We start from the raw sequence: 15,657 nt of genomic DNA, 5'->3' as shown, positions 1-15,657 counted from the left end.
AGGATCTCTGCATTTTTTTTCTCGCTCTGCTCTTGACTGTGGATGTGATGTGGCTTGAGTTCCTGCCTTGATTTCCCCTCAACAGTGGACTGTAACTTGAAATTGTAATGTGAATGAATCTTTCCTTTTTTATGTTGTTTTTTGTCAGAGTGGTCATCACAGTGTTAGGGAGGAGACAGAACACACGGTGAAGGATACTTAACTTGTGGAGAACCACTTACTGCTTTTTCCAAAAAGACTGCCCTGCTTTGTGTTCCTGGCCCCCATATGAGGTTCCTTCCGGATTGTCCCATCTCTCACAACTTGTTATTTTTCTTTGTAGACATAGTAGTACTTGTGGCTTTAGTTTTTCATTTCCATAGAGATTAATAAAATCGAGTGTCCTCTTATATGTTTCTTTGTTACTTGTATATGAATCACACTGTATTTTTGTATAAAGAAATGTCTACTCAAATACTTCACTGATTTTAAAAATGGTTTTTAAATTCAGAGTTTAACTATCATTTATGTATTCCTGAATCAAGAGACATGATTCGCAAATGCTTTCTCTGATTCCAAGTGTTGCCATTTCCCTTTCTTCACGGCATCTGTTAAAACACAGAGGCTTTAAATTTTGATGAAATATATTTTATTTCTCTCTTGTCTCTGACACTAGTGGTATGTCTAAGAAAGCATTGCCTAGTTCAAGGCCACAAACATTTACTCCTAGAATAAATTCATTCTCTAGGAGATTCATTTCTAGCTCTGATGTCTAGTGTATGGTCTATTTTGAGTTACATTTTTCTTTGGGTGAGGTATCAATTCAACATCATTTCTTTACTTGAGAATTATCGAACTGTCCCAGTATCATTTGTTGAAAAGATTACTCTTCTCAAGGTGTGTTGGCACCTTGGTTGAAAAATGAGTTAACCGTAAGAACCAGTGTTGATTTCTAGAATCTGAGACCTATTACTTTAACATGCATGGTCACTCTTATGCTACTACCACATTAATGTACCATACCGTGTTGGTGCTGGCCACTTTGTAGTATTCCTCCCTTGAGTCGATTTTATCCTGTGTCAGAGAGACTAGTTGGTTGGCGTGTCTCACTTGCCAAACACAGTGTTATGGAATTGCTGTGTTTGAAGGGAGCTTGGTGATGCGGCACCTCAGGCAAGTCTTTAACAGATGGTGAGTCTCGCCGGGTGGTGGTGGTGCACGTCTTTAGTCCCAGCACTTGGGAGGCAGAGGCAGACGGATCTCTGTGAGTTCGAGGCCAGCCTGGTCTCCAAAGTGAGTTCCAGGAAAGGCGCAAAACTACACAGAGAAACCCTGTCTCGAAAAACCAAAAAAACAAAAAACAGATGGTGAGTCTGAGCTCCAGAGTCTTACCTACCAGATGTGTTTCTTGGGGTTTCCTGGGTGCATAGCTGTGGCTTTGAGACACCCTGCCCATGCGGGTCACTCTGCCATATTTGCTTCAGCTTTGTTTGAAGGAGATCAGTTATCAGGATCTGTTTACTGCTGCCTGATTCTGTTCTGGAGCACAGTATCATTTCAATTTTAATATGTATTATTTCATGTTTTTGTGTTTTCTCAGCACCACTACAACCCGGCACTATACTTTCTCATTTCAACATTGTTATTTTAAGATTTACTCAAGTAGATGCATATAGTTTTGATTTGTTCATTTGAGTGTTCTATTGTAATCCATATGAACACACTCTTTCATGTATCTGTTCTTTGGAGAGGGATTTGAGATTTTTCCTATTATAAACAATATTGTATGTGTGTCCTCATGTTTAGAGGTGACAGTAGCTCTATTGAAGACCTGTATCTGGGAAGCAACTGTGGCATCCATCTTCTTTCACTGGATATTGAAAACTGATCCCCAAGATCTTCACATGCTCCTTGCCTCTAACAACTTCACTAGAATTGCTTTTTGTTGATTTCTTTATTTTCACTATTCTGGTAGGTGTGTAACATAATCTTTTTATTCAAGTCTCATGTGCCTGAGCACCAGCAAGATGACTTTTAAAAGTAACATTTGTTTCCCGCCTTGCTATCACATGTTTAAAATGACATATTGCTGAGTAGTGTGGGGGTTTTCCTTGTAGCACAAAATGGCTAATTCTTATTTAGCAGGAGATTAAATATGACCCTCCAAAGGCCGTCTCTTCCTGCTGTTTGCTCTGTAGCTTCTGCTGCCCCATCACCACTTCCACTACAGCTGCATTCTGTGCCTAGAATGCTTACTCTTCTACTTTTCACAAGACATTTTTCAGAGACATGAACTGAGCTTGGGAGTAGAAGTCTTTGAGCTTTCAGTTTTGTTTTTAATTTTGGAGTATTTGTGCATATATTATCAGGTTTCTTGGGCATGGTGTTTTATGCTCAAATACAGACCTCACCTTCTGTACATAGTCTTCAGGTGATGTAGTGCTTGTAGTGTGCTTTCATTCTAATTGTCAGCTGAGGTCAAAGGTAGACTTGTCTGCATGCGGCATCATGTTGCTGCTCAGAACATTTCTGATTCTTGGATTTCAGATTTTTGGATTAAGGACGTTCATTAAATATTATATTTAACATTTATTTATTCTTTTGTGTGTGTGGTAACATGTCTGTACATGTTCATGTAGTGTTGGTGTGCTTATAGTGTCCATGCATACATGTGGAGTCATCATCCTTGGATGTATTCCTCAATCCCATCTCCACCTTGTGTGAGAAAGCTTTTCTTACTGAACTCAGGGCTTGTCAATTCAGCTAGACTAGATAGCCAGAAAGCTCTAGGGATCCCTCTATTTCTACCTTCTCAGCTCTGGGGTTACAGGTGCTTATAGCCATAACTTTGTACATGAGTACTGGGATTCTGGACTGAGTTATTCATGTTTGAATAACAAGTGCTAAATGGACAACCATATTTCCAACTTGCTTTTTATAATTAATTAATTTGTGATAGGGAGCCTTGAACCCAGACTGGTCTTGTGCATCCTGGGAAGAAGCCCTACACTGAGCTAGAACCCCAACTCTGATTGATTGATTTATTTGTTTATTTATTGCTTTTTTATTTGAGATAATGTCTCCCTAAACTTCCCAGACAGACTTTAAATATATTCTGTAGCCCATGCAGGCCTTGAATCACAAAGTTCTCCTGCCTCAGCTTTCCATATAATAGATTTGCATCACCAGGCTTTAACAGATAATTTTTGTAGACGAATTTCTAAATGGTCTTATTAAATAAAAAACAGGGAGCCAAATATAGGGGTGAAAGCCTTAGAGAGATCAGGGATATAGGGAAAGCCAGCAGCCAACCTTACCTCACCAACTCTGCAGCTTCCAAATGCGAGCTACCTCCTGTCTTATCCATGCGTGTATTGCCTTGCTTTCTGCCCTCTCATTGGCTATCTTAGCCCAGCTACCTCACTTCCTTGTCACTGTCTGTCTGTATAGACCTCAAGGTCTCTATGGTTGGTACTGGGATTAAAGGTGTGTGTCACCACACTTGGTTTTGTTCCCTAGTATGGCCTTGAACACACATAGACCCTGCCTGATAAGTGATCGGATTAAGGGCATGTGCTGCCTGGCTTCTTGTTTATTAAAATAGCTGATCTTTCTCCCTGATTTCCAGGAAAGCTTTACTAAAGCACAAATAAAATATCACCACATTTCAGCACAAATAAAATATCACCACAAATTTTCATTTTAAAGACAAGAAAACCAAGGTTGAAAGAGGTTGATGGTCGTAAAGTTGCATTCCTCTAAAGTAGTGTAGTTATTTTTCAATTGTTAATTTTTTTTAACATCACTTTCCCCAAGACATTTTCTTCTACTCAGATCTCTCTCTCTCCTTATTTTCTCCACATTTATTGTGCTGCTCCCAGTGACTCAACAACTTTTAAAATTTATCAGGGATATTACAAGTTTTCCATTTTAAAATACTTTAAGATAATTGGGGTTTCCTAATAACCATACTCTTGGGGTTTTGTTTTATAGTTGTTCATCATTCCCAGTGATGAGTCATTTAGTCCATAATTTCAAATTGTATCTTGAAGAGTGAATTATGTCAACTAACTTCAATTCAAGTTATTCAGAAAGTGCTCATGCGAGTGAGCCTGTGTCTCCTTAAGCAGTGTTGGTGACTGTAGGGCCCTGGTCTCCTCCCATATTGAGTAAAGCCGTTGCCTGCTTGCTGACCTTGACCAGATGTCCTCCCTATTCTAATTCCCTGCCGGTATCCACCCTCCTGAATGCTTTAGGGAAGTTCCTTGTTTGTGTATCCTGCATATTGGGCATTAACAGCTTAGATGCAAGAATGTAGAACATTCAGTAGCAAACTTCTGCCCTCCGGGGATCCGCCATTGTGCTGTAAGCCTGTATTTAAGGTTTCCTCCCTCTTTCAATAAACGGCATTTGGCATTCGGCATTCAGCTGAGGCAAATGACCCGCTGTCTCTTGTCCCTTATTTTTTAATCCACAGCCCCTCGCTCGGACATGGTGAACGGGTGACAGTAATGCGGGCGTTACCGTTACAGGTGACTACATCTGAGGGCTTGCTGGAAGCATCCAGAGTTTCTGTTTGTGCAGTCTCTGCATGTTCAGGAGGAATCTGAACTAGTCTAAACTGCCATACTGTTCTAGAAACTGTGTTGATGCTTATGGGATATTTTATGCATAAAATAATTGCTACTTGATTGGTGGCTTGTTCTGGAAATTTCGGCAGTGATAGCAATCTGGGATCATTTGTCTTTCTTTATCTAGTCTATTCAACAATCATGCATTTAACCCCCATCATGTGGCAGGTATTTTGCTTGGCCCTTGGGTAATTATGTGGTGTCTAATACTTAATGAGTTACTGGTATAGGTGCCTCGAGTACATCTTATCCAGCCTCTGAGACAGTAACTGGCCCAGTTTTACAAATGAGGAAACTAGAGTTTAAGAAATTAGACAATAGACTCAAGGCTACAAAATTTGTGAGTGCTGAACACTTGATCAATTACACAGTAAGCTAGTTAGGCTAAATTAATGTGCTGGGATACCTTCGTTAGAGTCTTAAAAGAAACAAAAAGTAAAAAGGTAGTACCACCAGGACAGATGAGAGAAAGCTCTGACCATCTGAATCTGATGCTCTGGGAAATGTTAGGCTTCTGGGAAGATGCCTAACCCTGAATTATAGGTGCTGGAAATTGAGAGTTGGGGGAGCAAATGATAAGCTTAAAACTGTGCCTGTAACAAGGCACATGGTGAGCTTTAGTTGCTCTAGATTGGTGGAGTGCACATGAATATCCTGTGTACCTGTCTTCAGCTATTCATTTAGTTATGTCAGGTCACCAGAGACTTTCCAGAGCCAATGGTGGCTCATAAACCAGTACATGAATGTCCACATGCTGTAAGCCATCCTCTGACCTACATTGCCTCACAAGGGATTCTGATCAATAAAAACCTATTGTGATTCGATTCAGGGTTTTTTTTTTATTGAAGGAAAGATAGGACCAAGAGGATTAATTCCTATCAATAAGACCACTTATCACTATACAGTTTTCTTTTTCAAATGTGCCTTTGCAAATATTAACCAGGAAAAAATGATTCTCCTGTGATGTGACTAGAAATCACACAGCTCTAACTTCATGGTCCCTATGACTGTGTTCCCTACAATGTCAATTAATTTTGCTTCCTGAAGCATATTCTTTCATGTATAGTTTCATCCATGCTGTGTGTTATGCATGGAGTGATTAGAGGCCTGCTAACGTGGATAAAAATAACAAATTAAAAACAGAAAAAATCCAACAAAACATAATAGCTTTTCCGGAGCAAGGCCAGTACTCAGTCTATTTTCTTTCCATTTTCTATGTTTTAATTTATAGTGTAAATTAATCGCCTTTCTCCCACCCCTTGATAAGAATGGTCTTCTGCACTCTATTAACCCCAGGTTCTGGAGAGAGGCAATTTCCTAACAGGTGAATTAACACTAGATAACATTACCTCAAATGCCAAGTCATTTAATGTGTAATTGAAAAAAATAATGTCTTAGGAGGGAGTAAGAGTATGGCAGCTTCTTCTTCTTCTTCAAAAAAAAAAGAATTATAAAGAATCTCTACAAACTCTAAACTCCCATCCCATCTCCCCTGGGCTATTTCTGTGTTAACAAAACACAGGAGTGGCCCCCACCGCCAGGACTGGAGGCGGACCCCTGAGTTCCAATTACTTTTGTAGCTGACAGTTCACTGGACTGTTGAGCTGCATTTTTGCACCATTGTGTGGAAGTGGTGAAGCCAGACAGCTGTGTGTGCCTCTCTCTTTGATATGCAGTAATTAGACTGTTCCACTAATGGAAGGTGGGAGAAAATTTCTGGAGAAAATGACTTCTACTCGGGGTGGGGGTAGGGGGCCTTGAAAAAAAAACTACTGGAACAAAAGAAGAAAGAGGAAAGAGTAACCTTTTGTCATGAGTATTGTGAAAGGATTTGTGTGTTAACTAAGCAACACTAAAAATGAAAAGTTGGAATCTCGAATTAGCTCAGGCATAACTGTTTGCTTCCAAATCATAAAGCAAACAGGTGATGTAGACAAGCTCATCAGTCAATAATGAGGGCTTGCAGGGATGGACACAAGAGACCCTGAGTACTGCAAGATTCTACACTCTGTCTGCTAGGTGAGTTTATTATGGATCCATGACATTGCCTTCCCAGGAGACTGGCAGCTTGACTCTTTGTCCTTGAACTGGCTTCACCGGAGAGCTCAGCTCTCTTTGTGTGTTATTAATGCATCGGTTGCCCTGTGATGTTCCCTTTGATTGAGTTTTTGGCTGAAGGTTTCAATTTCTAGACCCTTTAAGGTGAAACACTCAGCCCAGCCTCTCTGTTCTTTCAGTCTTGTCTGACACCCACAGGCTTCTTTATCCCTTTCCTTCCCAATCACATTTTCCTCACTGTAACTTTATATTTTTAGCCATTTGTGTGAATCTGACATTTCCCTTTTTTTCCTATACTTTCCCCATTCTCTTCCCAGTGTGAATCGAAAATGGCGATTCTCTATTCAGTGTGCAGCAAATGACTGCCAATCCATTGCAGCAACTAGTACGACCAAATGCTTTCCTTTTCACTCTTACAGAGTCTTGAATGCTTGGGTACCCTTTGCAGCATTCTTCCCTCCACCTATGGGCACAGGAAAAGGAATTGAGGGGAGAAAATGGTGAAAGTATCACCTAAGTATGTTGCTGTAATGAAGGAGAATTTTTAATTATTTGTGTTTTCATATTCTTGCCTTATACCTGATTTATACAATAGATGCCTGTATGATGGCTCTCTGATCTTGTTCCTTGTATATGACAATTTAAAACACACAGTTTTATCAGGATTTCATAGGGACCGTATTTTGCAAACAAATCTTTAGGCTGTAGCTGTGTCCATTGTGCCGTTGAGAAGTGTGTTGCCTCATTGAGGTTCTGACAGACTTTGGTGCACCTCTCTTTGGAGCCAACTCTCTGTTCCTGAGATGACAGAACATTTGAAGTAAGGATACATGAAAGTTTGTCACCATGAGACCATGGTGTGGACAAAACAGGAAAGTATTCTTTACAAGTGTTAATATACCAGTTATACCTTCATTTTTTTTCACTCTCAGGAGACCATAATTTGAAAGCAAATGAATGAAAGTTTTACAGTGTGTTGTAGAACCTCAGATATACTGTTTTTTAAAATCACATTTTAGTACTTTTCCTATTAGTGTCTAATTTCATTGCACACTAAACCCAATCTTGAAGTACTCCCCAGCTGTAAGGAAAAAATGAGTGTGTCACGACACCTTGGCTAAGAGCTGGTGATTTGAGATTCAATCCTGGTCCTTCATGTCAAGGAGCATAATGCAGTTTGAAATTATTTGTGATTCTCCACCTATTATTACCAATGGAAAATGAAAAAAAAGAAGAGCAAGAAGAAACGACAGTCTGAAAGGGGCCATTTCAAAAATGAGATTTTCCATCTCACCAGCTTGAACATGCTGCCTTCCACATTATTACTGTCATTAACATTATTAGTTTGATTACTGCCGCCATCAGGCCCTGAAGATCTGAGAGCTCACCAAAAGAACACCTTGTATATTTGTTTTAGGGAGCCATACATTGTTGTTTTAACATTAAAAAAAAAAAAAAGACAAAAAATACAAAATCCAAAAACTTTTCAACCAACGCTTGGAGAAATAATTTTTGAACTATTTAATTTACTTTTAAAGAAATGCCTGACTTCTCTGGAATGTACTTTGCATGGCATGTGCCGTTTATTAGGAAGGCATGTGGCATGTCAATGAAGCTGGGTAGCAGATATTCAGTGATACATACAGGGGAGCGGCTTCCTTGTGTGCGAGACTGGTATGAGTTGGGGTTTTGCAAATACAGGATTGTTTTAATTGAGTGAATTGAAGTTTTTTTCATAAACTTGGGCTGTTCAACTTATTAGGCAGAGTACACTCTGGAGGCCCAGAGAGGTGGCTCAGCCATTAAGAGCACTGGCTGCTCTCTCAGAGGCCCCAGATTCACTTCTCAGCGTGGTTGCTCACAACCGTCTGTAACTCCAGTTTTAAGGAATCCTGTGCCCTTTTCTGACTTCAGTGAACACTAGGCATGCATGTCATGCAAGGACAACACACACACACACACACACACACACACACACACACACACACACATGCACACACACAAGGACATGCATGTCATGCAAGGACACACACACACACACACATTCACATTGTCAGTAAAGAATAATTGATTACTGATCTTTTTGTAGTTGTTTTAGAATTTTTACCCCTATTTTTCTTATCTATATTTTAAAAGTTTGTTACTACCGAGTGTGCCATCTTTTTTGCTTAATTGCATTAATCCAGTATTTGCAATGAGCCTGTGCGGGCAGACTACAGCTCCATCAAGTGATGAAATATGAAGTACATGGTGGGCGTTGACCATGTTTTAGAAGGAAGTCAGAAAGGAGTGAGAAGATAAAAGAAGACTGAAAATTGAAGGACTCAAGTTCTAGGGCAGAGGTTGTAGTTAATGGTAGGTAGATTTTGCACGACAGTAATATGAGTGAAGGCATGAATTTGGAGGCTGTGTGGTACAAGGAGTAAACAATGACTGGAATCCCACCTTGTGCCTGCGGCAAGTTTGGGAAGGTGGCTTTGCTGTCCTTTTGTTTGTTAGGACTTCCTCCTTGGTGTTCTTTGTCAGGTCCACTTCTCTCTCCTCAAATTTGATCTCTTGTGCTATATAAACTTTTTTTTTATTAATGTGGTTGTGGTTAGGGAAGGTAATAACATAATTTTCAGGTCCCATGCAAGCATGTTCTATATAATTTACTTCTGATTACTAATGTTATTTATTGTAGACCTTTTTTGTGATTATGAGAATTTAACCCAGGATCTCCTGCATGCTAGGCAAACCATTTGTCACTTAGCTATATCCCCAGCCTTTTTTCTTTGAGACTTGGTCTTTCAATGTAGTTTAAAATGGGTTTGAACTCAAGCTGGCTTAAAAATAATTATTTTATCTTCATTATTGTGTTCTGGACTAATAGGCTCCTGTCACTATCCCTGGCCATGAAAATATTTAGTTTATGGATTTATTATTGAAAATACAGGGGATTCCAAATTTTATTATATATAATTGTGTATTTATTAAAGTATTATTTAGAATACATGGACACATGTAAGACTGAGCCCTTGTACAGTTAAAAGAGAATAGTTGACTCTAATTCTTTCTGTAAATATAAAGTGCAAACTAGTCGCGAGGGGTGATTTCAGTCACCAAATAGTCAATATTCACATATTTATTTCCCTGTGTGCCATTCTGTAACTTTATCTATAATTGAAAACCTCTGCCAAGATTTAAAGTTTTACTAAATGCATTTTAGATGTTTCATTCTGAATATACTTGATCTTGAGTTATAAGATATCAGGACTTTGCATCTGGAAAATGATATTCTGATGGTAGCTAAGACTTGGGGAAAAAAATCCACCATGTATCCTGTCCATATTCATCTGACAGAAACTTCCCTTCTCTGTTTCAAGAGAAGATTTTCAATCTGTCTACAGCTAGCTGCCAAAACTTTTGGATGAATAGGGAAAAATGCAGTCAGATGCCCAGATGTTCCTCCTACATGAGGCCACACATTCAGCGATTTGTCACAACCAGGTGCCTGGAAGATGAAGCCAGCACATCTGGAGTGTGTGTTTATGAACTTTTAAAGGAGATACATAGATGTATTGATAGAAGTATTAACACAATTTTAAATAATCAGCTTTAAGATTAAAATGTACATGATACAGTTTAGAGGAACTTTGAGATATTGTCCATATTACATGTAGTCTTATGAACTTTGAGATATTGTCCATATTACATGTAGTCTTATGACAGAATATTGGTAATTCCATCTCAAGATGTTTAAAAATGCTGCTTAGGAAATGTCCAATTCTAATTAAATACTGAATATTGGGCATTTTATTATCTCTGTCTGTGGTTTACTAGACAATATAGCAATGACTAGTTTTTCTTGGCTTTTTCTTTCTCAGGGTCTCAACTTTTTACTTAAACTTTGCTAAGGGTGTCTCATTGTCAGTGAATTCAACGACCAATAAAGACAAAAGAATGCTTGCTTTCTCCTGTTGGGGAATATTATTTTAAGGTGTGTTACTTTTGTTTATGTTGCATTTGTTTAACTCTGTGAAGCTGTGCTAATGTGCCTGTCTAAAACACTTGGTGGTCTAATAAGGAACTGAATGGCCAATAGCAAGGCAGGAGAAAGGAAAGATGGGGCTGGCAGGCAGAGAGAACATATAGAAAAAGAAATCTGGGGGCAGGGAGAGGTAACCAGAGAAGGAGGAGGACCTCAGGGGGCAGTGACCCAGCTACACAGCCAGCCACAGAGTAAGAGTGAAAGTAAGATATACAGAAGTAAGAAAAGGAAAAAGGCCAGAGGCAAAAGGTAAATGGGATAATTTAAAGTTAAGATAAGCTGGCTAGAAACAAGCAAAGTTAAGACTGGACATTTATAAATAATAATAAGCCTCAGTGTGTGATTTATTTGGGAGCTAGGTGGTGGGCCCCCCAAAAGAGCAAAAGCAACCAACAACATTCTCCCTTTATCTCTCAAAACGTGAATTATAGTGACAAATATACTGTGAAAATTTATGGACAGTACCAATATATGCTTTTTAAAAGTTCATGGATGAATGTTCAAGCATATAATGAATGTTTAACATTATGAAAAAATACGCTAACTTGGTACATGGGAGCCACACAGTAGCTCATATACAGTCCTAATCCTAGATGCACTAGGATACCAGAGTCCCATTCTTAGGTGGATAGACGAAGCCATCAGATTTTTTTTTTTTTTTTTTTTTTTTGAGACAAGGTTTCTCGGTGTAGCCCTGGCTATCCTGGAACTCACTGTGTAGACTGGGCTGACCTTACTCATAGAGGTCAGCCTGCCTCTGCCTCTTGAGTGCTGTGATAAGATGTGAGTCACTACTTCTCAGCATCTGTCAGATTCCAAACAGAGCATATAGAAGCAGGCAAGAAGAAAAGTGAACTGTTTCCAAGTTGGGGTAGGAAGGGAAGAGGACAGAGGGAAATGGACACGGTGGACAATAGGCTGCTATGTTCTTATTCCATGTGATAATCAGATTTCTGTCACTGTGACAATTACTAAGGCCAACAACCTGGAAGGAGGAAAAGTTCCTTTGGGCTCCTGATTTCAGAGATTGGGGCCTAGGATTCCTTGACTCTGCACTTTGGACCTATGGTGGCACAGTGAATGACAGAGTGTGTGGTGAAGGAGATATGTTCAACTCATGGTAATCAGCAAACAGAAAAACCAAAGGGCTGCTGGCCCCCATAACACCTCAAGAATATACCCATAATTACCTCAATTCTTCTCACTAGACCTTGTCCCCTAAAGGCTCCGCAATGTCCTAGAAAATTATAACCTGGTGATCAAGTCTCCAGGATACACTTTAGGTACAAAGTGGCCTTTCAAGGGACATTGAAGATCCTAACAATAGCACTACACTGTGTTAGACAATAAAGAGCTGGAGCTATCTCAGTAATCCCTTACTAGGTCTACATCAACCCAAGAGACAAATGACATACATAATCATGAGTTGAAAATAAGGCAGAACAAATTGAGAGGGGAGAGAGAAAAGAAGTAAGAAAGAAGCATCAGTGGGAAGACGTAGAGCCAAAGCATAACAGGTAAAGTGGCCAATGAGGAGTGGAATAGACCATAAGACCAGGCTACCAGAGCAGCTTTGAGACAGTTTACATTTCTGCAGTAGACACTTTTTCCAGTCATCAGTAATCTGAATGAGTTTTTTAGTAGGAGCTGAGAAAGAGCTTAGTCTCATTCTTGGGTTCATGTGATGCAGAACATAGAATGTATACCTGAGATGGTGACACATAAGGCCTCAGCACAACAGGGCAACAGGAGGGTGCATGCCTACCCAACCTTCTTCATCTTACCAATAGTGGAGAGAAAATTCAGTGAGGGCTTTGAACATGCACAGAATTCCAAGTGGAATTTGGGCCATTCAAATATGTAACAAAGACTGTAACACCTTAGGGATCTGTGAGCTGGCATCCAGGCAATGGTGTTGGTCTGGATCCTCTTTTTTTTTCCAGCTAAAATTATGAATGCCTTTTCTCCTTTAAGAAATAGATTTAATGCAACAGCTGAGCTCTGTGATAAATTGTCTGAAACTAGTGTGGACCATCTGGCTGTCATGAATGGTCTTAAATAAATCGAACCCAAAGTAAGAAATATAAGGAGACAGTAAGTTCCATCTTACTTGAGCTTAAGAGAATGCAGAGTTTAAAAAAACATGCTCTGACTCTCAGGGGCTGTTCATTGCAATATGGAGCATTGACTCGTCATAGATAATTATGACACCCTGACTAGTTCTAGACTGTCAAAGCAAAAAATAGGATTGTGAAAGAATTCACAGATCTTAGAATGCCAGACAGCCTCTAGGTTACCAACCTCTCTGCTTTTATAAATCACAGTCCACAAACTCAGTTTTCATTTGGCACTAATGGAAATTTAGGGATTTCAAGACCCTGTCTCTTGAGTTCTTTCTCTTATAGGTCCAAGCTTAAAAGCATCCGTGCGGCTTTTGCACTCATTCATTCTTAGGCATTTATGGAATATTTGCTATGTGTCAGACACCGTGACACTGCAGGTACCCAGAGAAATTATACATGATTCCTGTCCTTGTGAGCGTGTGAGCTAATGAAAAGATACCTGGAAAACAATGAATGGAGCAGTCAGCCATGAAGCTTGGGCAAGGCTTCAGTGTGGGCACTGTAGGAAAGGGTACCAACTCAGGCTGGGGCAGGTGGAAAAGACTTAACAAACAGGAGGTGGTTTGTAGTAAATGTGCAAAAGGGTCCAAATCAGGGACTTATTATGCCTTCTAGAAAATAAAAGAAGTTTCTTAGAATGAAATGAAGCCTTGAGAGATGGATAGCCTAATTTTATTAGTGAATATTGTGTTTTACATCCTTGTCCTGAGCATAAGAGATGTGATCAGGATGTATTGTGTGAGAGAAGAAGAGGAAGAAGAGGAGGAGGAGAAAGAAGAAAAAGAAAGAGAAGAAAGAGAGAATGAAGATATAAAGACATATTCACATATGAATGGAGAAATGTTTTAATTTATATCCACCATAAATAGGTTGAATATTTGTTAGTGAATGGGAGTTAAACTCTTGTAATAAATAAAACCCAAATTAATTAGCTTAGTAGTACTCATTGTCTTATTTCCTGATCAAATAATTCCAAGGTTGGCATCTCAGGGGAAAAGACATCTATTCTCTGCACGAAGATTCAAAGAATCAGATACTTTCTGCTTCTGCTCTTCCATGTTCAAGGATTCCTGGTCAACAGTGTTTTAAGCAAAAGACTGCAGTGGGGAGAGAGGATGAAGCAAGCTCCTGAGGGCTCTGGGCTCTGTTTTTTTTTTTTTTTTTTTTTTTTTTTGTAAATTATAATGTTCAGCCAATAGCTCAGGCTTATTACTAACTAGCTCTTACAACTTAAATTAACCCACTTATATTAACCTACATTTTGTCACATGGCATTACCTCTCTTTCATCTAGCACTTCCTGTTTATTTTCCATGTCTTGCCAGTGATGCCTCTGACTCCACACTCCTTCTTCCCAGTGTCCTTAGCCTGGTTCACCTGCCTAACCTTATCCTGTCCTGCTATTGGCCACTCAGATTCTGTTTTTTCTTTTTCTTTTTTTTTTCCAGATTCTTTAGCATAATTTATACAGTATACAGAAGGATTATTGCACAGAAACCTGTTTTTTCCCCCTATTTCTCAAACCTACTACTATATTTATAGAATTGTTACATAAAATAAAAGGCAACCAGTTTAAACTTGATTGGAAGCATGGTAGGGACAGAATCTGGGTCCTCATGCATGCTGAGTGCACATGTTCCCATGACCACAACCCTAAATTTGAATTTTATATTGCAAGACAACTAGGAATTTTTGTAAAATTTAACTTACCAAGCTCTGTTCTTATTTTATTTATTTGTTTATTTATTTATTTTGGATTTTTTGAGACAAGAATTTTCTGTGTAGCCTTGGCTGTCCTGGAACTCACTTTGTAGATCAGGCTGGCCTTGAACTCAGAGAGATCTACCTCTGCTTCCCAAGTGCTGGTATTAAAGACATGCACCACCACCAACCGACTCCACGCTCTGTTCTTAATGGATTATTCAGTATTGTCATGGGATTTCATCACCACACTGATAGTATTAAGAAACATGACTTTAAGAGTAGACTCATCACGAGGGCAGAGTCCTCATCAATGGGACTAAGATGTCTATAAAAGGGCTTGATAGAGTGGGAATTGCTCCCTTCTATCTCTCCTTCATGTGATGCCCTAACATTCAGCCCTTATTGTTTTCCCACCATTTCCCATGTGATGATGGCTTATCCCATTTTGTCCTTCTGTGTTCTGCTATGTAGTAGATACAGCATCTCTTTCCTCTGGAGGATCCAGCAGCATGGTGCCATCTTAGAATCAGACAGCAGCTGCCCCCTCCCCTGCCACCACCCCACTTGCTTCCCTACAAGACAACACCCCCACCAGCAACCTGAACTGAGACATACCTTCTCACCTTCTGGAACTGGTTTGTTTTGTTTTGTTTTTGTCTTTAAGTTATTGAGTCTCAGCAGCAAGGGGAATGGACTAGAATATTTTCCAAAGGTGTTTATACCCCACTTACTCATATTTGGTTGGCTAAAGATAATTTTCACAGTTTTATCAAACTACAAATGTAACTGGATGGGAAAGTAATCCTGAGTATGTGCCCAGGGAGGCAAAAGTAGGCTTAGGTTGGCAGCAAGCATTCTTTACAGACACAAAAATTAAAACTGTTAAAAATTTATATTATCTGCATTATTCTAAATGGGTCTAATATTATAAGATTTACCAGTATACTGCATATTTTTTTTTACTGTGGGCTAAAAATATTAATTGAACGTGCTTAGAATAGTGAAGCAGATTAATGTTTATGTGAGGAAGGCCTGGTGATTGTGCTTGAAGGCTAATTCAACATGTGTCCCCAGTTGGATGTGGTTTCTGCAAAACAAATAGAAAACAGAGAGTTAATACAACAGTAGCGTGC

Source organism: Peromyscus eremicus, chromosome 19, assembly GCF_949786415.1.
Source record: "Peromyscus eremicus chromosome 19, PerEre_H2_v1, whole genome shotgun sequence".
Classification (NCBI taxonomy): domain Eukaryota; kingdom Metazoa; phylum Chordata; class Mammalia; order Rodentia; family Cricetidae; genus Peromyscus; species Peromyscus eremicus.
The sequence above is the reverse complement of the archived record's forward strand: the minus strand, read 5'-3'. Positions refer to the sequence as shown.